Genomic DNA, 24,438 nt, shown 5'->3' with positions numbered 1-24,438 from the left:
AAACGTTTTTGACGCTGTTTGCGTGGTCCCATAATGAAATCACGCAAGTCAGCACCTTCTTTAAGTAAAGTCAAGTGTTGCTTAATTTCTGCCAGTGTGGATGTTCGTAGCCATTCGAGGCAGAGTTTTCCTACACTGTATGTAGTTACAATCCCTGGATGTGTCGCTGGGAGTATCTAGGGTCTGGCCTTGTTAATGTGAACCCCTGTATTTTGTTCAGGAATCTATCTTGACAGTTATTTGTGTCTGTGGGCCAGATCAACCATTTTTTCCAATCAGGATGTGTTCTGTTTTGGTTTAAAATATGGGATACGTCTATCTCAACATCTGTAGTGCTATTACTGTCAGGTGTTGGCTTTGGAATAGACGGTTTGTTTAAGTCTTTAATTTTGGCTAGGCCAAGACAGATTGTCTGTTGAATTGTGTCATTCAAGAATATAATTTGTTCTGGGATCATGCAGGCTCTAAACAATGATTCTATACTTTTGACCTGCCAATCTCTTGTACCCCAGATTGTTTTCGTTTCAATGTTAATGTTCCAGAAATCAAAACCGAATGTATTCATTCTGTCAAAAAATGTCTCTGAATAGATTAATTTTGTATTTGTAAGCATGGTTTTCATTCCTGTCTTATTTAACAATTTGAAATAAAACGTTTCTGCATTACTTGTGTTAAACCCTGAGAAATATGGAAATTTTTCAAAAAATGTTTTCGAACTGCCTTTAGGTGGAGTTGCACAATGTTCCCATTGGTTATCATTAAAAACATTTCTAGGTTGAGCAGATTTATGCAAATAATGGTTACCATAGTGGTTGTAACAGTACATCTGGTCATAATTAGATGAACCCTGTAAATAATCATGTTCTGTAAATTTAGCTGACATCACTAGATCTGACATCATATCATTAATACTTTCAAAGTCCCAATCATCAGCGAATGTGCTTGATTTTACAAAGTCACTTAATGAAATCTTGAATTGATGAGGATACTTCAGGAGCTCGACAGGGCCATAGATTTCGTAATCAGTTTTGTCCCATGCTACCCCACCGGGTATAGGATTGGCTGTGAAGTTTACTGAAGAAAGTTCTCTTTTCTCGATGTGTGAAGACTTGTGTGGTTTTAGGACCAAGTTGATTTTCTGACTTGCTGTGTCCATTGTAACATATTTTCCCTCAATAAAATGTCCCAAGTATAGTACTATGATGAGCCAGAGTATGAGGACAAATACACCTTGTGCCACCCAAAATTCAATCCATGGAGAATTCAGATAGGTTTTGTTGTAGTTGATGAAAGAGTTCTTTTGCTTTGTCTTTAAAAGTCTTTGATGGTGTCGGCTGTTCCTCAGGTTCGCTCGGATCCTCAGAAAAATCATCGAAGTTGATGAAGTAGCCTGATGCTGTTCTGTCAATTGTTTCAATTGCTTCTGGATTCCTTTTTGTTTTTGGAATTCTCTTTGTTTCATTAGCATAGTCTGTGGTTACATCATTGTAGACTGGTGTTTCTTGATGTAAGATTTGGATTTGGGTTTCAAGAGGTTTAAGATCCATGGCTTTGTTGCATAGTCCTTGTTGATTTACTCTAGGTTTATCAAAAGTGATTAGTCTTTCAGTTTGAACCTCTGTGTTTGTAGCAAACTTTGGTGTTCTGCTATTTCTTGGGAGTCCACTTGGCCTACTACTTATTATCGGCCACATGATTGTGGTTTAACAACTCGGTTCTCCTTTTTACCAGCAAGGGGCGGTAGTACAACTGATCTTGTTCCGTTGATAGCCAAGACAGTTACTGCTTTTCTGTAAGAAGGCCCAAATTCCTTCTTCACCGCTATTTTCTCTCTGACCAGATCCCCAATTTTTGGAATCCAGACAGGCCTTGCTGGGACAGGTGGTTTTTCTTCAGTGGTTGTTGCCTGTTGTTTCAATTTTATGTTGCTCAGGTCTTTTCTTTTTTCGTTTAAGTCCTGTAAAATAGCCAAAGATCTTTGATATCAAAGCATTTTTCTTTAACCACTGAAGTTTGACTATCGAGGTCCTGGATTAACATTCTAGTCCCAAACAATAGTTCGTACGGACTGAGACCTCTCAGAGAATTTCTTGGCAGATTATTAAGACTACGTTGGACACTTATTAAATGTTTGACCCACCCAGCCCCCAAACCTAATACCTTTGCCGTTATAGATTGCTCTATGCCTTGGTTTTTCTTTACACCATCCCGTTTCCCTCAGGAAGGAAGTGATAAGAGTCCCGCAATGCAATGCCCATGCTGGCCATGCCCCCCTATAAGCCCGAGAGCTAAAAGCAGGCCAATGGTCAGAATGTAGCATGCCCCTTGCGTATATGCAATTATAGACTTGCAAATCTTTTTATAACAGTTCAGACTTAAGCCGAGAGCTGGGGTCTACATTTTAAGTGATGATAGTCTTAAATAATATACATTGGGACGCATGTTTCTTGTGTAATCATGCGAATAGATCGCTTTATGCTTTCTATTATGTGTTCTGGCACTACCTCGGCCGGTTCGCCACTGCGATCTCTGTTGCAGTTTTCAAATTTTTTTGCAAATTTGGGATTATCCACGCTCATCCCCGGCCACCAGTATTCTGATTTTAATCCTGTCAAAGATTCTTTGATCATCTGATGCCTCAAACCTAATCCCATATTTGCTTCTTGTATTAAGAAGCCTCTCCTGTTCCTGTTTGGAATTACCCTATCCCCCACTCCAGGGATTCGAGCAAAAGGAACGGAGTTTGCATCGATTATGTATGTATAATTGAGTGGATAGTTGACAGGTAACGCTGAACAGTCGCCTTTTGATGACATTTTTACCGCCAGCATTGTTTCCCCGTCTATGTATTTTCCTGAACGCTTTTTTGTAGCTACGGAAGCCGATTTAGTTGCTTCCGCTGTGGCTGTCTCAGCCAATGAATTCCCTGAAACGTGAACGCCATCACGCTGATGACTCAGTGTATGTATCACGTGAGTCTTTTGTAGTTCCTTTTTTAAACGAACTACTTGTTCCCAAAGCGTTTTTTGTTTTATTGTGGCACCTGTGTCATCTTTGTAACCGTTTTCAACCCATTTCTGCAAGTTTTCGTTGTATGATTTGACGCAGGAATGCGAATCGCACACTATTAGTGTCGGGAATTCGCGATCGGCAATATCGAGCGCCATTTTTAAAGCTATTACTTCAGTTTGATGACCTGAATTGTCTTTTACAGATTGTGACATTGTTACTAGTGGCATTAATTTACGTCCGCGCCACCGGCATTTGACAACCTCGCATGTAGCGTTGTAGGCTTGTTTTCCCCAAACTGAGGGTTCTGCATAACTGTTTGTGTATATTACGCATGCGTAAAGTTGTATGGGCAGAATGTCGCTAGGCAGAGGATATTCTTTTTCATATTCTAGATTTTTTAATTTTTTCATTTCCGGGTCAAAATAGTATTTCACTCTGTCTGTAGCAATAGAATTTTCCCATTGTATCCATTTTGGATTTAATGCCACAGTAGGTAAATTACATGGGCTTGTTAATGCCTCAAAGGCTGATTCTACTGTTCTGACTGTAATCCGTCTGCCGTCAGCTTGGTCTCTTTCTCTTGCTACAGCTGTTTGAACCGCATGAACAATGTTTTTCTTAATGCTGAATGTTTTTTCAGCTTCTGTGTACAAGTGAGATTTGTATGCTATTGGTACTGTTTCTCCCTCATTAGAGGTTAGGTATGTGAATCCGCATCTTCCTGGGATGACCCGAATCACAAGGTTGCGTGTGTTATTGCGTGTTTGCAATTTTGTTTTAGCTAACATGTCTGTTTGCAATGATCTCAAAATTTCTGTGTGTTTTTGAGTCCAATTGATTGTTTTAAAATCTGGTTTTATTAGGTCATAGAGAGGTTTAACTCTCTCTGCATAATTTAGAATGTAAGTTCTTCCGAAATTCAGGAAACCTAGAATTGATTGTAAGTTTTTCAGCGTTCTTGGTGCTTGGATTACAGCGCATTTTTCTAAGAAATTGTCAGCCAGGCTTTTGCCTTCACTTGATAATTCATATCCTAAAAACAGGACAGTCAGATGGGCAATTCTTGACTTCTTGAAGTTGAATTTGTAACCCTCTGCTGCGAACCCAAGTATTATGGTGTTCACTCTTTTCAAGTGAGTATCCAAGTCATCATCTGTTAGATAGATGTCATCGACATAAGATAATGCCTCATCATCATACAGTTGTAGTAACTCTGTTACTCTCGCTGAGAATAATACTGGGCTGTTCTTGAACCCCTGTGGCAAATGACAGAAATTTTTCTGCGAGCCATTTATTGAGAAAGCGGTCAAATATCTGCTTTCAGGTGCTATATTTTGACAAAAGAATCCATTAGAGATGTCTAATGTTGTTTTGTATTTTTTGCGCACTATGCTATTCATTAGTGCTGCACTGTGTGAGTTTTGTACTGCAAAAGTTTTGCAACATGAGTTTAGGTGTCTGTAGTCCAAAACTAGACTATATGAATCATCTGGTTTGGAGACAGGAAACAAAGGATTGTTCATTTGTGAGGTGCAAGTTTCAATCACCCCCTGGTATTCAAGTTGATCTATGATCTCCCTGACCTGTTTTTTAGCTTCTTGCTTAATTGGGTGCTGCCTCTGTGCAGTTGGTTGAGATTTTAACTGGATTTTGTGAGGAAAAGAGTCCTCATCCCATCCCACATGGATTTTATATAATGCAGGAGCTTGGGCTACTGCCCACTTTCTTGCAAGTGTCTATTTTTTATGAATTGGAATGTGATTTGAGAAGGCAGGCATAATCATTTCTTCGCCATGAGGGCACTCCCTGACAAACTCCGGTGGCCAGTCTTTTTCAGCTAAAAGGATGTCATAGCCTTTGGAGAGATTATCCCAAAATAGACCCCTTATTTTCCTAGTCTTATCTCCCTCTATACGTAATGTTATTTCGTATATTTTATGAGGTTTGCTAACTCTGGTATCTGCAGTTTCCACCTGAATGTATTCATTCGTGTCCACTGTCTCCAGATGATTCATCAGGATCTTGCGAGCTATGCTTACTTCTGCTGCGCTGTCTAGCATTGTCTGAGCCCACTCTCCGTTTTTCAACTGTGTCCTCAGGATCCTCGGCATGTTTGATTACTTTAATACTGGCTACCTTCTTTTTTGGAAATTGTAATTTTTTACTTTGATGAGCAGGTTCCTTGTCTTTGACTTGAAGTGCTTTTCCCTTTGTTCTGACCGTCCTCTTCTTTCCGATTTCTGCGAGGAAGTCTGAAAAGATCGGGAGGGACGTGTATCAATATCTTGATATCTATCAGGTTTCTTCAAATTATCCCTATTTCTAAGGTTGTATTTTTTCTCAGAGGGCTCCCTCTGGGAAGACTTGTGTCCTTGGTCCGGAGATCTTTCTCTCCGCCGAGGAGACCTTCCTCTGGACTGGAATCTTTTTTCTTTGGGAGTGGATTGTTTATTTCCATCCCAGCTCTTTTTTGGAGTGTTCACATTATTTTTAATAAATACCTTTTCAGGATTTTCAGTTAGTTGGGGTTTCACCACTTTCCCACCCAAACTATCTCTTCCTAGTTCTTCATAGGATTTTTCTATGATTCTGGCAAGTTCAAATGGTTGTTCTGCTATATCTGTTTCTTTCAACTTCTGGCGGATCGCCACAGATGCTGCTTCTCCTTTTATGTTGGATAACAATAAAGCTGAGACCTGCTTGAAGTCTTTCAGTAATTTCATACCCAGAGTTAAAGCAGGCTCTGGACCGTATTCATTTTGAATCTGTTTTAGCACATCTGGTATTACCGCCATGGACGGAACACCATGTGTTTTTGTGTAAATGGAAGCAAAGACTGTGCCCCAAGTGTCACAGTCCTCCACATGTGGTGCGATCCCCATTGGAAGACAGATAGTCAAAATCTGTGTTTCTCAACAGGGGTAGTATCAGGAAATACTGCCTCTATTTGAGTGATTTTTTGTGCTAACCAGAATGGAATTTGTTCCCGTTTAATGGGTACTTTGCCTAGACAGGACTGTATGTTCTGTGGTGTGATTTTATTTGTGTTCCCCTGATGAGGGGTCAGCTGTGGAATTTTAATAGCTGGTTGGACTGTTGAAGTCCGCATTACATATTGGACTAATTGTCTGTGTATTTTAATCAGTTGTTTTAGCTGTGCTAAAAGTTCTGGTATTGACATTTTTTCAATGTCTGGATGTGGTGTGTATCCGGCTAGAACCGGCCACGTTGCTCCTGGTCTACCTAGTGGACCGAGCCTGGTGATGTGATCATTATGTTTTAGGGCGCCTTTAAACCAGAGCAGGTGCTCTTGGTATTTTAGTGGTATTTCCACCTCCTCGAAAGGAGTGTACTCATCCGGAGGCTCCTCTATTTTATAATAGTGGAACTCTTTTGTGACAGCGTTTGCTGCTGGAAAGTTTATCCATGAATAGAATACCTCTGTCTGCCGATATTCGTGTGCCTCAATTACGAATATGACTGTACCACCTCTTGGTGTTAGTCCATTTTCTATAAGTTTACGTTTTTTTTTTATGCTAACCGGGATGAGTAATGCATCCGGGTCCTGCTGTAGGAGACTTGTGTCATCCGCTAGGAGTTGAGATGCTATTCTAGCTGTCTCCCTCTCTTCTTCAGTTTCTGACATTTTTACTGACTGAAAGGTTTTTGTTGCAGATCAGGTTTTCAAGGAAACAAAGATTAGGTGCACAATATTTTGGAACACTGTATCCTTCAACGTTGAATAAACCAAAAACCATACATAGGAGTCTCCTCCTACTAAGTTTGGCGGATTTTTAACCTTTGACCCACTCCAGACGTCTTTGGAGTATTTTATGGTAGAAAGGGTCTGTGTGAAAAAGCACGACTGAGTTACTCTAATGCCTTGCGTTAGATTTATCGCCTTACCAAACGTTGGGCGCCATGTAGTGTAGTTCCTATTATCCCAATAGGCTCTGCGCATTGGAATAATATCTTCAATAGTATAGACGTAGGACAGAGGTTAACTAGGTCTTCTACTGACGATATTAGACTTAAGTTTTGTGTGCCAGCTATCTCAGAGTTCACTAGAAACTTTCTCGAATAGGCGAGGAGGAGTTTAACCTCCCTGGATAGACAAGAAGGGATTTAGTTTCTGACAACCATAGAACATGACAACTTTGCTCTCCCTGATCAAGAGTATATCTCTAGAGTCGTGTGAAAACAAAAGACAGCTATTTTACTCAGTCAATACGGGCATACTTAGTTTCACCAGATTGCAGAGAAAAGGAGAGACGGGTGTTTTCAATAAAAGGTGTTATTTATTGATCAGTCTCTTTTCTCATACAGGAGAAATGAATCGCTACAATTGTAATACTTATAGTTAAGTAAAGTGCATACAGTAAAAGCAGGATCATAAAATAATACTGTAAAAGCATTGATATGGTTTCTTAGCCATATGATACTTTAAAATGGATAGAAGATATACATACATATATACATTGACTAATCGTACTCAACTAGTGCTTCTAACTACGCCTACCCCGGTGTACCTGACCTAAGCCTAATACATGGGAGGGAGTAAGTAAGTAGCAGTTTAAGTTAAGTTTGCTTTGCCAAGAGTCTGACTCAAGAATTCTCTGTAAGGGGTTAGTCAGTTCAGTACCTGGGATTTAGAAGGCAGGAGGGCTGGTATCTCTTTCTCAGGACTCGGTATCCCAGTTACCCGCGAGGGCAAGCTGGAAACGCTGGAGGCTGGATTCCTCGGCAAGAGGAAAGGCAGCGTCTTCCTCAGCGCGTCAAAAGGGGAGGGGCAGCGTCCGTGGGCTCTCGCATCAGCTGGGCTCTCCGGCAAGTAGTCACTGCTCCAAGCTCATCACCACCGTGTCTTTACTTAGGGCAGCGTCGGTATATTTATACCTGAGAGGTGCCGGGTTTGACGTAAGGATGGACATAAGACGTCAATAAGGATGTCATTAAGAACTGGTCGTTCTTACATTCTTTACAGGAGTTCTCGAACGAAATCAAAACAATAGCAGCGGGGTTTTCCCAGGTTTGCTGGAGGCTTGGCTTGTTTAGAGAACTCGGTGTGCTTTCTAGGGGGCTGGAGGAATAGTGCTTGCTTAATGTGACAGCATGCGCTATGACTAATTTATGAAACGGGTTTCTGTGCCGTTGTATGGATATTAGTGATTTATAACCGGACAAGGGTCAGAAATTGGAGTATCGATACAGGTCCTTAGATAAACACACTACAAAAGGAGTATTTATTTGTCTATTAGCTACACCTACAACCTAGATTGTCTCACCCGAGAGAGGAGGATTTTGAATTTCCACTGATCTAACAGTAGAACGGGTAGCACCAGTGTCCACTAGGAAAGTTATTTCCACATCATTCACCTTTCCGCTCACAAATGGACCTGACTGATCTACCTCAAGAGAGGCTCCAAGCATACACTCTTCTTCCTCCCTCAGGCACCGTCAGAAACTTTCATCCGGCTCACTGCCGTTCTCCTCTTGCAACCAATATTGTGGACAAGCATTTACTCTTTGCGGTCTTTTTACCTGCTCACCTCCGCTGAATCCTGTCTCTGCACTGTATCTCTGCTGATTCCCACTGTATGGCAGTGGCGGTTGCGGCACCTGACTTTGCTGATTTGCTATCTGCTGTTGTTTCCTGATTTACCTCAAACTGCACCTGCGGATTCAATGACGTATGTTCCCCATTAAGTCTAGGCGGACATTTCCAATGCCCTAACTTGCCGCAATTGAAACATGGCATTTTCTTTTTCAATTTGCCAATATTCCCTACTAATTTAGGTTTGCCTTTAAAACCACCTTTAACCCCTACATTCTTACTCTCCGTCTGTGCTACCTGCTGTTCTGCTACTTTTACTTGTGCCCACATGGCTTTTTCTTTCAACTTTTTCTGTTTTGCTTCAATTTCTTCACTGCAGTATTTTGCCTGTCTCAGTACCTTATCTACTGAGCTTGACTGCCAATCCATCATGCTGTGTCTAATCATATCTGACATTTCCGGTCTTAATCCATTTACAAACCTATACACAAAGTGGCTCATATCCTTTTTATTTAGTTCCTCATAACCACTATACTGTTTGAAAACTAGCAACAATCTTTCATAAAATAAATGCACAGTTTCTTTTGGCTCTTGTGTGGTCCTGTCTATTTTTACCCAATCAGTTTCTTTTGGAGGTATTTTATTTTTCAACCACACTATCACTTGCTCATATTTCCTCATCACATCTGGTGATGGAGCTCCTGTTATCTTGTCTCTAGGATACTCCTCCCTGGGCCAATCCACAGATATTTTACATTCTGTCCATAAATCTGTTGGCACCACTATGTCAAACAATCCATCCAAATCAACCCATAATACTTTTGACACTTTTACAAATCTGTCTACTTGTCGATACCATTCTACTGGTTTCTCTCTCAATCTGGGGAATTCATTTGTAAATGACAATATATCTTGCCTACTCCAAGGAACATGTACATATCCTCCTCCAGGAATTTCTCTCATAGGAAAAGCTAAGGTGGATTTGTCACTAATTTCTTCTTTCTTCTTTGCCCACTTGACTCTCCATTTACCTACATCACCCCATTTGCGCAACAGCACAATCAGATCTTTTATCTGAACTAGTCTTCCAGCAGTATTCATGTTTTCAATGTCTCTTTCTACAAAATCTACTCGATAAGTCTTTTGCAATGATTTTATTTTTGAAAATTCTATTCCGCAATCACTTGCCACCTCTTCTAGCTGATCATGCATTGTCTTAGCTCTCCATGTTATGCTTTTACATAAAAACATGAGCTCATCATCCTGGTATGTTTTTAATCTGTCTGTCCCAATCGTTCCAATTATTAATTCTTCCATATCTACTTTTAATTTTGCCACATCCAGCAGTTTTGATTCCTGCTCTTTTAACTTTAAAGTTTTAATCCATTCACTCAATTCTTTACCTGATGGTCCTACAGGTGTTTGCGTTACATCTATTTTGTCTACTCTGCTCTCTGGGGTTGCAGAGTCAGATTCTGCTCCTGTCGGATATCTGCATGACAAACTTTGATTAAAGGTCAATTCTGGTGGATTTACAATTGTATTCTGCCGTATATCTGACAAATCAGGATAATTGTTCCCTTTTTCTTTCTGCAAACCTTGTTGTAATGGAATTGTTAAACTTGGCTCTTTTATTCTTTGATTCTCAAACACTGGTATTACAGGTCCTATCATTACTGGGACAGTTACAGCTTCCATATTTTTAGTAAGGTTTTGAATCAGTTCATGTGCAGAACGTTCATAATCTGACATATTTGGCTGCACATCATTTCGTCTTTCAGCACTTAGCACAATTTTTTGTGAGTCGTTACTCTGTATAGGAGTACCTGTAATTCTAGCTTCTCCTATCGGTGTACTCGCGACATATCTTGTTTCTACTCTCTCAGGGAAATCTCCAAAATTTGATGGTTGTCTTGGCGTTTCATTAACTCTTTCTTCTGTTATTGGAGCATTCACGTAGTCCATAAACAACTTGGTTGCTATGGTGGCGGTCTCCCATTTAATAATTCTTCTAATACAGCATCCTCTGATTCGCTGTCACCATAACCTTGATTCCTTGACTCAACATTCTTTTTCTTTTCTGTGCATTTCCGTCCCTCATATTCCTCTACCAATCTGACTGGATACATGCCATCACACATACTTCCATTCCTCCATCTCCGCATTCTAGTCTCAGGTGTTTCTCCCCATAAATCTCGACCTCTATTTCTTGGCCTGATATGCCTACTCAACCTCTCACTCTCCATTTGATGCATCTCATCTTCCCACTCAACTAGTGCTTCAAATTGAGTTGGTCTAGGTCTCAGTTCAAGTTTTATCATTTTGTCTCTCAAATTTCTCAAAATTGCCAGATCAAATGAACCTCCTTCTGGAAAGGCTAACACACCATCATCCTTGGTATACTGTACCCAATTCTCCAACCAGACACACGTATGGTAACCATATTTTGTTATCATATAAGAAGCAGGTGTCTTCGGTGTAGGAAGTATTTTTCCCTCTCTCGTGACTACCTCTTTGTCTTTTACAAACATGTTCTTCAGCCTTTTAAACCATGAAGGTTTCTTCTTGTCATCATCATAATAGTAATACGAAATTTTTCAGTACATTTCCTGCTTTCAAAAGATCGCGCACTACTCTATTGCTGCTTCCGTAACACCAACCTATCACAGCGCGGTTCGCACTAATGTACCAATTAGAACACGATACGTCACTATAGTGCTTAACCAATAGCTTTTGCTGCTTTTTGTGATGAACCAATCAGCTCCTACTCTGTCTCGGTCACGTGGACCAATCCCAGCGCGACACCTTTGACGTCACCAGTGCTCCGGCTTCTGCAGCGCAGACTGACCCCTCCTTTATAGGGTTTTTCAAGAAGCCGTATTTACAAGGTATTTTTCAAAATCCGTTAGTAACTTACGCAAAACAATACCATTTGCCTGTTTCGCTGATAAAGTGATAGATTTCTCAATCACAAAAGTATTCTGTAACAGGAGTAGACAGCGCTTATCTCCTCAGAATTTTTTAGACTCGTTGATAAAATAGCACTACCCTATTTTACCCTTCTCCCAGGCAATAACGAACTCGTTTCTCTAGGAAAGCACATACAGAGATCTTTTCCACCTCCTTAGAGACAATCCCAGAGTTTCACCAGAACGCGTATTGCAATTTCATTTCCACACGTTCATACGGAAAACCTTATTCATATATACATGAACTATGCTTTACCAGTAGGCAGCGCCTTCTGTCTAACCCACCACAGAATTCCTCTATTGTTAGCAAAAGAGAGACGCCACTCCCTTTACCCTTCAATCAAGCTCGGGTTCAGCTCTATTACTCTCCCAGCAGTAAATTTTAATCAGGATACGCAATGATCCCTGTGCTTGAAGGCTAAGATTTCATAGACTGTCCACACTATACATTTATCCTCTCACACCTAAGGTCCCTAGACAATGATATACGACGATATCACCGCAGTATTCGACGATACTCCTCTTTTGAAACAGACCAAATGCACTGTGCGACTTTACTTGCCACACTTCCTCTGCCTGCAGACAGAGGTACTGGCTTCACACAACACTTGGAAGCCTTTTCAAAACTACGTATAACTTAACACGAACTCAACAGATTTAGTCATAAATCTATACATCAAATTGTATATAGTACTTTATACATAACCCTAGCTAATTTCCTTAGCAACCACTACTCTGCTACCAAGAAATAACTGCTACAGCGCGGCTCCACAAAATCATTTCTAATCAATACTCACCATTTCCCTGAAACCTTTAAACACACAACCATTCGTCAGTGGGGCCCATAACACTGCACGTTTACTCTGTTCACTTATACTTCGCTTCAAGGATTTTGTGAATCTCACTGGAGAAATGCTGCAAAATTTGGTGGAGTGTCTAAAACCTATTTAAATCAGTTATTATTCACACCTACGGATTATTACACTTTACCATGGTTTTATACAAACATTTAATTATTCAGACGCACCACCATAGTGGCAATGGATCTGCTAGAAAGAAAATTAGGCGTAGGAAAATCACAAGACCAGCTTTTAAAATTCCATTTTTCCCAATTTTATTAAAAGCAAAATTTTATGTCTGACATTTATGCATTAATTAATTCTTTATTCAGTAAAATCTTAAACTTTATTTAAAAAATTATCATTTTATTTAGAGCTCAGAAAAATCGCTTTTAGAAATTAGTTAAAAGTTTAGCAAAGAACAGATAGTTCCAAATTCATTCTCTCCTAACATCCCTAACTAACACCCTCATCTTATCCTTCAGTCCTGCAACGCAAACAAAATTCACAAAGATAAAGTTCTTACATCCAGGAAGGGATCTTCAGTCTGGCAGCACTTCGTGTAGAAATCGAAAAAGCGACCCCCATCTAGACGAAACCAGGGGTTTTTATACACTAATTTCTAATTTAATCTATCTAAAAAGTAACTACTACTACTTATTCGAACTCTGATTGGACAAATTCGGGGTGGGTGAGCATCTCCTCACCATTACAACATCAATTTGTCGAAGATTCAGCAGAAAAATAAAGGGTCTTTGTTTTAGGTCAGTCCATAGCTTAGCCATTTCTTCGAGTTGAAACATCGGAACCTTTTCCCATGATCACAACATTCAAGCGTCCATGTTTGGCACCCATCCTAGGTTCCGGGCAAGGTAGGCTTGAACCTCCCCGAGCACAGGCAGTTCACTCTGAATTGCAGGCTTTTGGCGCGCCTGCGCTGTCCAGCTCTTGCTCACAATTTACCAGAGCGCCCATCTTTTATACAGGCCTCAGAGGGCACTTTTGGAACTATCATAAAAACAAACACAAATTCATGTTCACTTTGGAAATAAAACCCTTCTGTTTACCTCCCACCATACTACTATTTCCCCATTAGTTGTTACCTAGCAAATAAGCCACATTTATGCATTTTATACTTACATTTCCAATCACTTTGTAGCACAAAACCTATACAATAAGCTCATTTAAGCTGTGTTTGTTTATATCTAAGCTGTGTATTAATTCACAACACGACAACAATACATATTAGTAAATTTTATTGCAACATGCAAGCAAAATTAGTACTTCCGTGTGTAGAAAGTGTATGCTTCATATACTATGGTTGATTAATTCACACAACATACCATTAATAAATGTTAACGTTGTGGAACATTGACTTTGAGAGGGGTACACAAAATTTTGCGTTTACCACCTCGCTCCATCAATTCCCTAAAGGCGATGCAGCAAGCCTTTCCTAAGTGCAAACTGTGCATTTAGGAAACGCTAATTACCTTCAACTTCAAGTTGATGGTAATTTGCACATTTTTGGAAAAATGCACAAAAGTGAATTTTTCAAAGTGGTGTGCATACCTTTTTGGGGGGTGCACCCTTAGAATTCCATTCGCAATTGCAAATGCAATTCCCATTTATCCCTATAGGCCCATAGGAATGAATGTAGGGGCATTACCTAATAGCGAGTCGTAATTTGCGAATTGCTATTAGGTAATGTTTAGGAATCGCAATGTTTTTTGTTTCTACATGCATAAAGAATTGCTATTCGTAAATAGCAATTCCATAAAATTTGCTATTTAGTAATCGCAATTCCTCATGTTGATGGATGTGGCCCTAGGTCTCTTCTAGTCCTCACTACGTTTGCACAACAGCAGCTCCCTGGTTTTTCTTCTTCGCCGCCCAGGAACTAAAGTAAGCCAGTGCTTCCTCAAAGAGTTTTATTGCATTTTTCTCTAGGGGTGAATAACAGCCTATCCCCGAGTGAATGTACTGATATCCTCTAATTAAGCACTGTTTATCAGGTTTGGGTTAGGAACAACAGGCATTGCAAGAAAAGTGACACACATTCACTAATAACAACCTTTCGCAAAACATTGCTTAGTTAGTCTGAGAGGGCTGATTTTTGGAGAAATGTGATTATTCACAATGGAGGAGTTTTGAAGACTAGAATCTGTAATGAACAAGAGTAAAGAATACCTTTTCCATTACAGCTTCGACAGTAGCTCATTTCTTATTTCGGAATGACGCACTGAATGCGTGATACAACAGTGTCAGCGTTTTAATTAAAATAGTTAAAAGGGTCGATGCATAGGCTCAAGACTAACTGAGTCTTCATAAGACTTAGTGCAAGTCAATTAACTTATGCAAGACAGAATTCCAAGGTAAAACTTATAGGTTTATTCAAAATTAAGTGCATTACAAAAACAAAAAGTTGTTATTTAATCAATAGCAATAAATGTCTCAATATTACATCAAAATAAAATGTGAGAGGATCAACATAAGGTCTACCTCCTAAGAAGGCAAGAACCTAGACCAAAGTATAGTTCAAAAGACAACCAACGTAGTGGTTGTCTTTTAAAGAGAGCCGGAAAACACTAGCAGCCTGATTCATCAAGCTAAATTGCACTTGCAAAGGGTAAGATTCTCAGAATCTTGCCTTTTGCGAGTGCAATTTTTGCATTTGGGATTCATCATCCCAAATGCAAAATTCGCTATTAAAGAATTCGCACATTTGCGAAGAATTGCATTTAAGGAATCTCTATTTGAGATTCCTTAAATGCAATTTATGAATCATTTTAAAATTGCGAAATTGCAATTTTGGGCCGCTATTTACCGAGAGGTCAGACCTCGTGGTAAATAGCAAAAACTTAGAAAAATGCATTTAAATGCATTTTTCTAAGTTGCATGTTACACACACACATGTCCTTTGGACATGTGTGTGAGCAACACCAATGTAGATTACATTTCAGGGGTGCTACAGGGTGTCCTTTGGACACCCCTGCACCCTTGAAATCGCATCCTTATTTGCGATTAGCTAATTTGCTAATCGCAAACAAGGAACATGTAGGAATCGCAATATTTTTTGCAATTCCTACATGAATCCCGTTTTGCAAGTCCTTAATAGCGATTCCTTATGAATCGCTATTAGGGGCTCGCAAAACGGGAGAATGATGAATCTGGCTGTAAGTATAAATCAAATGGCAGAATAACGTAGAGCCTGACAGAAAGAAAGGCAAAGAAGGTCATATATCCCAAAAACATCATCTCTAATAGGGTTTTGGTAAAGAAAAAAGCCACCCGGAGTCAGTTGTTACATGTGACATAATAGGGTTGGATTAGCAAGGTATCATTCTAGTAAACCAATAAATATTGTACTACATAAGAAAGATACATCTAGATGACCTACTGCTGCTGCATATTAATGAATGAACGTACATAGCAAATAAAGGAAATGACATGACGTCTACGTAATACAGAAATATAGTACACAGTTCAAGTAATAAAGGGTCCATAAGATAGGTTTGTGCAAAGGGCCATGAAAGTAACAAGATAGGAACATCCTGGACATGGCAAATTAATACAATTTATTAATACAGACTCCATGGATTGGGCTTCTATTTTGCAGATTTTCTGAAAGCGAGAAACACATACACATAGAAAAGCTTGTTCACATAAAATAAAAGTCCACATTTCTTTATGCAAATATGAACATATGTCAACCCAAGCTGACTGCAGCCTAGTCATGCTAACCTAAACTTATCTAAAATAGTTATTATTTTTCTAATAAATGAAAACACTTTAACATTTCCCCTCTGAAAATTCCTGAAATTATCACACTAAATTAGAAATTGGGATTTTGATTGTGGGTTGTGAAAACCCTACTCAAGCAACAACCACTATCCTTGTCAGGTTGAATCACAAAGCCACTACATTAACTTGTGCTTAACCCTGTGGTAGCTTGGCACAACAGCACTCAGGCTTAGCTTAGAGGCACTGTGTTAAGTATTTATGATTGTGGGGTGTGAAAACCCTACTCAAGCAACAACCACTATACTTGTCAGGTTGAATCACAAAGCCACTAAATTAACTTGTGCTTAACCCTGTGGCAGCTTGGCACAAAAGCACTCAGGCTTAACTTAGAGGCACTGTGTTAAGTATTTATGCAGCACTCTTAACAGTGATAACGTCAACAAACAAGACAAATCCCACACCAATTTAGAGTAATAGGAAAATAATTCAATAAATAAACAACAAAATGAATTAAATCCAATCAGAAGAACTGAAGTATCTGGTTGTGCGAGACAGGGGAAAAGTCAAAAGGTAAGACCACTGTGACTGAACTGACACATGGTGGATTGGACCTGGCATTGGCTTACCTTCGGACTTGGGAAATTTCTTGAAGACAAGTTCAGGAGAAGGTGGAGTTCAGTGGGTAAGGTAGCAGGCTGTGTCTGAGGAGGTGTCATTGAGGAACCGATAGGCGAAGTCTCAGTGTAGCAGTCGATGATGGCAGGAAAAAGCTGGATCTCAAGGCCAAAGAGGTTGTTGTCATTGATGGGGAGCCTGTCGCCATCGATCCCAGTGAAGAGTTTTACCTTTGGACTTAGTCTGGTGGGATGAAGCTGCAAGTCAAAGCTGTAGAGGGCTCCACATTGCAGTACACCATGGCTCGGAGGTCCAGCTGAACAGGATTTGCTGATGCACAGAAAACATAGCGAGAGCTACCCCAAAGTCAGGCCAACCAGCAATACACCTTGGGCAGATAAGCTGGCATGTAAGTAACGGTCTTCTGGCTGCACTTCTGTCACTGGTTGATGAAAATGTCCCAACTTTTAGGGTTAGGCTGGAGCAGTACCTCTAACACCACTTCCAATGGTCCTTGTCCTGGGGGGCATCACTTGGGGGTTAGGACTCACTTCAGTTGAGGCCAGTTGCAGGGTTCAAGGTATCTGGAGCTTGTTATGTCTCTGTAGCTCACACAGGAGGTCAGCCAACTAGCCCTTGGAGTCACTCTGTTAGTCCTGGGTTCAAGCAGCAAGGAAGGCTTCGAGCAGCAGGGCAGTCCTCTGGGGAGCAAGGCAGACCTCAAGCAGCAGAGGGCAGTCCTCGGAGAACAATGCAGGCCTCAAGTAGAAGAAGGCAGTCATTCTGAAGCCTTTCACAGGTCAAGGAGCATACGGAGGAGTTGTTTCGAGGGTCCAATATTTATACCTGGTTCCAGCCTTTGAAGTGGGGGAATCTTCTAGGCTACCCCCCACATTTGGTTCTGGAAAGATGTTCCCTTCCCCTGCCAGTCTAGTGTCAGGTTCCTGTGTGTGTATGCTGGGAGGCAGCCCTTTGACATTTAAGTGGAGCGGGACCTGCAGCCTCACACCAAAGGTTTTACCGGATCCAATGGCCATTGAAACAGAGCCCTACAGAGACAACTGAAAGCCTCACCAGATCTAATACAAAGCGACGTGTAGCCCAGCAGAGTCGTGCAGTCCTCGCATCAAAGTCAGAAGGTAAAAATTCCAGTGGGACACACCTGATCCTGCATCCGGCTTGCACTTCAATGTGGTCCGCCTAAACTTGTGACTTTGTACCGGTTTGCCAGAGACCCACAGTTGGCGCTTCATGCCTTTGGTGCTATTTTAAACCATAAGCCTTAAAAATCCATATCTCCGGTTCTACTCATTTGATTTTTGTTGATTTTGTTATCATTTCATTTATTAAAATATTCTCAATTTTTCTAAATTAGTTTGGGACTTTTCTTGTGTTTTGTTTTCACTTTACTTCACTTTATTACTATTTGATTGCTACATAAATAATGTGCACATTGCCTCAAAGTTAAGCTTGACTGCTTTGTGCAAAGCTACCAGAATTTTAAGCACAAATATATTTAGTGACTTTTGTGCTTCACCGTAACAAGGATTGTAATAATAATTTGTGGTGGGTTATCACCCCACTCAATTTATATTCTAATTTCTTAGATTTGTTATCTATAGAAAAATATTATTTATTTCATATTTTTGTACACATTTTTGATTTATCAATGTACTAAAATAAACAGAACATAATAACTCATATGACTGAGGAAGCTGTATGTATGTGAGACACTTTCTGAAACAGAAGTTGGTAGATGCGTTCAAACATAATAATTAGAAAAAAATGTGGTTTTCTTACAGTTTTATACAGCGCGAACTTGACCCGAATCGGGTATCAGAGCGCTTTACAAAGCACCAGTTGCATCACATAAGGACACATTCATGTTTTGTTAGGCATGGGGAGATTAAGTGATTTTCCCAGAATTACAGGATGTTCAGCGTCATTGCAAAGACTCGAACACTGTTCCTCAGATTCGAGGTCGACCGCCCTAGCCATTAGGCCAACTCCTCTCCCCTAAACATTCATAGTCTTCTTACTATGCGCTCCATGGGCATTACGTTGGGTGTTCACATGCAACTCTCATGGGTTTTGACGCATTTGCAGGTTTACAAGGACTTGTAAACCTGGGAAAGCGTCAAAACCTTACGCCTTCCCAAGGCAGGCGTAACGTGGAGAAATATCTTTATCTCTCCTAGTTTTTCCTCTTTCTGTGTGTGCTGCATTCTGCAGCACACATACAGCACACATAGAATGAGTTAAATGCCTCTATGGATTGTTTTAATGTGGTATGGCACTCCTTCCTGCACAAAAACAATCCTGCCTACAACCGTAGTGCAAAAGTGCCTGCATTGGCGCTAGGCAGCCCTGGGGTAAAGGACAGGAATGCACTGTATTGTATAAATACGGTGCAATCTGGCCCTTTCACTTTGATGTAGGGCCGCGCTGCAAGGTGACTTGCTGTGCTGCCCTATGCCAAAACCCCACGAATGAGGCGCTAAGTCTCAAAAGACAAAATGCAAACATTTTTTTAAATGTTAGACTTAATATTGTGTGAGCATTAATAACAATAATCCTTTGAGCAACAGATATGAGCAAATCTTGAAATAATGCAAACAAATATTCTTCATCAACAGTTCAAGAAACATATGTGGGCAGAGACGTCTGTCAAAGCAATGCATGCAGGAAGTCATTCAACTTTATGGGCATAAAAAAACTATCCTCAACTACAATCTATGATGACAGAAAGGTTTAAGTCTTCTTAGGATGTGAGTACATTTCTAAACATGCATGCAAAATAACAATTCTTAACCTAAGAGAGTTGTGTGGGCATACTTTAAGTTTTCAAAAATGTTAAATAAAAACATTATTCTCAAAGTTTCAAACATCAGTTCCAGTTCTTCATCAGACAATTATTAAATGTTGTTCAAATTCAGGCTCAGTTCATGTTGCAATTCAAAAAGGTTCTTCATGCCACAATAAAAAATATTTCAAATCAATGTCTCTTTCTTCTGGAAAACATTCTGCCAAATAGGTCCATTCAGAAGCTGCGCACTTCTTGTTTGGCACTGTTATTCTTGTTGATTTTCTGATTAGTGATGTATCAGCCTCTTTGCCATTATTTACTGTGTCAGCTGATTTTTCTTAATTTCTCTTTAGATTGTTGAATCTTTATAACGCTTTCCTTCTTTTTTTCAAACATTGATACCATTCATCTTGAATGAAGCTTTTATTTTTTGGTTTATTTTATTTACCTTTCCCATTGTCTTCTTCACTGTGTCTTGATTTGCAATTCTGGCAACTGGAACATTTTGATTTGGTCCTGGGGTTTTCAGAGTATGATTCTTAAAAGTTTAATTTTCTTGATTTTGTTGTTGTCCATCTCGAACTCTTTGTTCTCCCCCCTTTGGATCCATGTAACAAACTCAAGCTTGGCTCTGTGAATCAGTAGCTTGTATTACTGTTTCTTCATCCGCAGTCCACACTGCTTTGTTGTGAAATGAGTAGGTCCAGTATGGCAAACTTCCTCTCTTCAGAGCAGTATTCGTCACCAGTATGACTTGGTAAGGCATATTCCACCTGGACTCAACATGACATTCGAACGTGCCTCCGCGCTACGACGCAGTCATCAGGTTATGGGTCGGGATTTGGGATCATTGCTTGCTGAGGGTGTAACAAGGTTCACCTGGTGAGAGACATACCTTATTTAAGAAATCCAGAAACAGATCATCAGTAATATTCAGAAATGCAGCTGATGGAATACAAAGAATGCCCATGTTTTCCCCATTAATAATTTGTGTGCTTTGCGTGCTGTTGTTCTACTTGAGGTGCTTATCTTGCTGCCTAGAACTAAAGGAAGAGCATCTGGCCGTTTTAATGATGTTAAAGAATGCACTGAAGCTAATTTTGCTTTCATTATACCCTTAGCCTTTTCCACTACACCTGATGCTTCAAGATGGTAATTAAAATGGAATGTGTTCTCAATCTTCAGTGTTACACATAGGCCCCTCGTTATCCTATTCCTAAAATGAGTTCCAGTATTTGTTTCCATTGAAGTTGGCAAACTGAATCATGAGATTAACTCCCTCAGTAATAGCTTGGTTACACCCAAAGTATTACATCTCCTATTTGGATATGCTTCATTCTACTTTGAAAACAAATCAACGAGCACTACGATATTCTTGAGATCAGTGCACGGTGGAATCTCTGTGAAATGTACTTGCAGCCTTGTGAAAGCACATGCCTCGTAGTCATTGGTGCCCTCCTCCCCACAGGAGCGATCAGCCCGAAATGCTCTGAGGGAATTTGAACTCCAATTCCTGTCTCAATCAAGGTAATTTCTAGTGGTTGCAATCGATAGAGTTTCAAGGCATGTAAATCAAGACCGGCAGCCACTGGTGTGGCACTATATGGAGCCAAAGCTCTGGGAGCTGTCTCCCAATACAGAATCGTGTTTGTGGCCACATGGGGCTTAATCTGCAAAGCTGGGGTCAACATGCGCATCAAAGGAGTCTCTGCATTAGCAAGGGGTGAGCCCTCCACCCCTTAAATGACCCATTAGACAACTTTTTCAACTGCTCTTTCGGCAAACCATTCATTCTCTCAATCAAACCTGCTGCCTGTGAGTAATAGGGTATGTGATAGATCCACTCAATGTTATGCTGCACACAAAAATCTTGCACCATCTTTCCTTTGAAGTGTGACCCATTGTCACTTTGAACCTGCAATGGATTTCCGTAATACAAGATCAGCAGATTCAACGTTTTTAGAGTGTTAGACTGGGTTGCTCTCTTGCATGGAAAGGCGATGAGACAGCCAGAATAGGTATCCACCACTGTGCATGCATACTGACATCCTCGACTCATTGGCATCGGCCCGATGAAATCAATTTGCCATATTTGCCCTGGCAACTTCCCTCTGCCTAGCTGGCCTCTCACTACCTGTGGAACAGGTCTGTGCTGAGTATGCTGACAAACAGGACAGTGAATGATTGCAGTCTTTATCAAATCTAGGGGAATAAACATCCTTCTACTTTCAGCCCACCTGCTAGTGGCTCGCTCGCCCAAATATCCGCTTTTCTGATGTGCCTATTTAGCCATGCCCGCCAAGTCAGAATCCTGTGTCTCCACCTCAGCTTCACGAATCTTCGTTTCTTGGTCTGCAAAGGAATTGCACCAACGCTCTAATGAGTCAGTCGGGCAATGAGCATCGACATGATAAACTGTAACTGTACTCTGGGACAACAATTCCCAAATTTCCTGTCACAACTCCTTTCCATAAACCTCCGCATTGTGGATCATCCAATTGTGAGCATGCCATGTGGGAAGCCAACTGGCTAGCCCATTGGCCGTAGACCATGAATCTGTATAAATGTGACATATACCAGGGAGCTCTTGCTTTAATGCTGACTACTTCTTCCCTCTCTGGTAGTCGACAACAACCTTTTGGTCACCGGATTGTGTGATACTGCCTTCCAATGTCTCTTGGTCCCCACATATCTGGCTGAGACATCTGTAATCCACACAAGCTTTTTGTCCTCCGCTGACAATTCTGAAAAAGGCCCACCCCATTTCACCAGGGACTCTCGTACTTTGGGTACATCTTGAAACATTTCTGCATCTGCTACGGGAGTCTGTGCCACTTGCTCATGCAGCACTGCGGTACCTTTAGGACCAACTCGTGCTCTGTCTTGTATGTACCACTTCCAATTTATGACGCTAGCCTCCTGTGCATGCCCAATTCTGTGTGTCTTGGGTGAGCTCATCACCCATTGCATGATAGGTATCTCAGGTCTCAAAAATACATTGTGCCCTAGGGTCAACTGCTCGGTATCCACCAGAGCCCAACATGCCAACAACTGCTTCTCAAAAGGAGTGTACCGCTCTCCAGCATCAGGTAATTTCTTTGTCCAAAACCCTTGGGGCACCTTCTGTCTGCCCTGCTTTTGCCACAGGCTCTGGGTTGCATATTGATCCTGGACAGTTACATTTAAATTAATGCTTCCCTCAGGTAAGGGCCATAAATCCAAGGCACGCTGTATAGCCTCCTTCGCTGACTCAAACGCCTGTTGCTGGGCCTCACCCAGCCAAACTTCTTCCGCGTAAGCTTGTACAGAGGGGCCAAAATCTGACAAAAATGGGGAATGTGCTGCCTCTAAAAACCAAACAATCCAATGAAACGCTGCGCCTCCTTCCTGTTTTTTGGCACTGAAAACTCTTTGATATTTTGCCTCACTTGTGGTAGCACTTCCATGTGTCCCTGATGCCACTGAATGCCTAAAAACGTCACACTCTGGGAGGGTCCCTGCACCTTCTCTGGATTAATCACGCACCCTTTGCTTTGCAAGTGCTCTACAACTCTGTCTAGTTGAGCCTGCACCTGTTCTTGGGTCTCTCCTTGAATAAACACATCATCGATGTAATGGCAAAGTTGTACTCCAGGAATGACTGACACCTCGTCCAAATGCTCTGCCACCAGCAGGTGACAGATCGTGGGACTATGTAAATACCCCATTGGCAGGGATGTAAACGTGAACTGCCTACCACCCCATGAAAACGAGAATTGCTCCTGGGACTCGGGGGCAATTGGAATCGTGAAAAAAGCATTGGCAATATCAAGTGCCGCATACCTTGTCACATTGTGTTTCTGAATTTTCTCAATCAAAGTGATGGTGTCTGGGACCGCAGCTGTCAACGGGGGCGTATGCTTATTAAGCTTGCGGTAATCAACTGTCATGCGCCAGCTTCCGTCCGGTTTACACAAGGGCCACACAGGGTTATTCCACGCCATGGTAACCGGCCTCACCACCCCTGCCTCCACCAAGTCCCGTATGGTTGCGGTAATCTCATCATGTCCCCCTGGAATCCTGTACTGCTTTAAGTGAACTACTTTTGTTGCTTGGGGCACCCTCACTGGGGGAATCTTCAAGCGCCCCACCCCCATAGCAGCCATCGAGAAGTACTGCTTTGACCCAAACTGATCGCATCCATCATCTAAATATAGGGTCATACCTTTCAGAATGTCAATACCAATGATTTACTCGGGAATAGGCACATTCAAAACAGTGTATGCTCTCTTGGGAAGTCTGCCTGTTTTCATCTGAATTACAGTTTGCACTGCTGGTGTTTCCTGTCCACCCAAACCTGTGATAGTAAAATACTGTCCTTTAAATTTTCGTGGATTGCCATGTATTTATTTATTTATTTATAAACAGTTTTCTATAGCACGAACTAGACCCATGGGTATCAGAGCGCTTTACAATAATGGCATAGGATAAAACAGCAATGTATATAACAAGCAATGAGATTGCGCACAATAGTTGGTAATATTTCCAGCATAGTCTGTAGGAAGATAGTAATAAAGAAAAGACCGCTACTAAATTACAAAACACGAATAGTATTGTTCTGAGGTGGAGCTGATTGTTTACTGTTCTCTCCTGGTTTGTCTTTTGACTTCCACTAGTCTTCATATTTCTCATTTTGTTATCTTAAGACCCTCACAGCTATGTCATAAAAGGCGAATTGCCTGCCTATGGGAGGAATTTGCTCATGAGGAAGGTCTTAGCTTCCTTCTTAAATGATGCAATGTTCGAAATTTTTCTGATGTTCACAGGCAGAGAGTTCCAGATTCTAGGGGCTGCGCCCGAGAACACTCTCTCATAAGTTTTTTTCTTCCTGAAGATAGGTGGTCTCAGCAGTAGCAAATTGGC

The sequence above is a fragment of the Lissotriton helveticus genome, chromosome 5_1 (genome assembly GCF_964261635.1).
Source record: "Lissotriton helveticus chromosome 5_1, aLisHel1.1, whole genome shotgun sequence".
Lineage (NCBI taxonomy): Eukaryota > Metazoa > Chordata > Amphibia > Caudata > Salamandridae > Lissotriton > Lissotriton helveticus.
The sequence above is the reverse complement of the archived record's forward strand: the minus strand, read 5'-3'. Positions refer to the sequence as shown.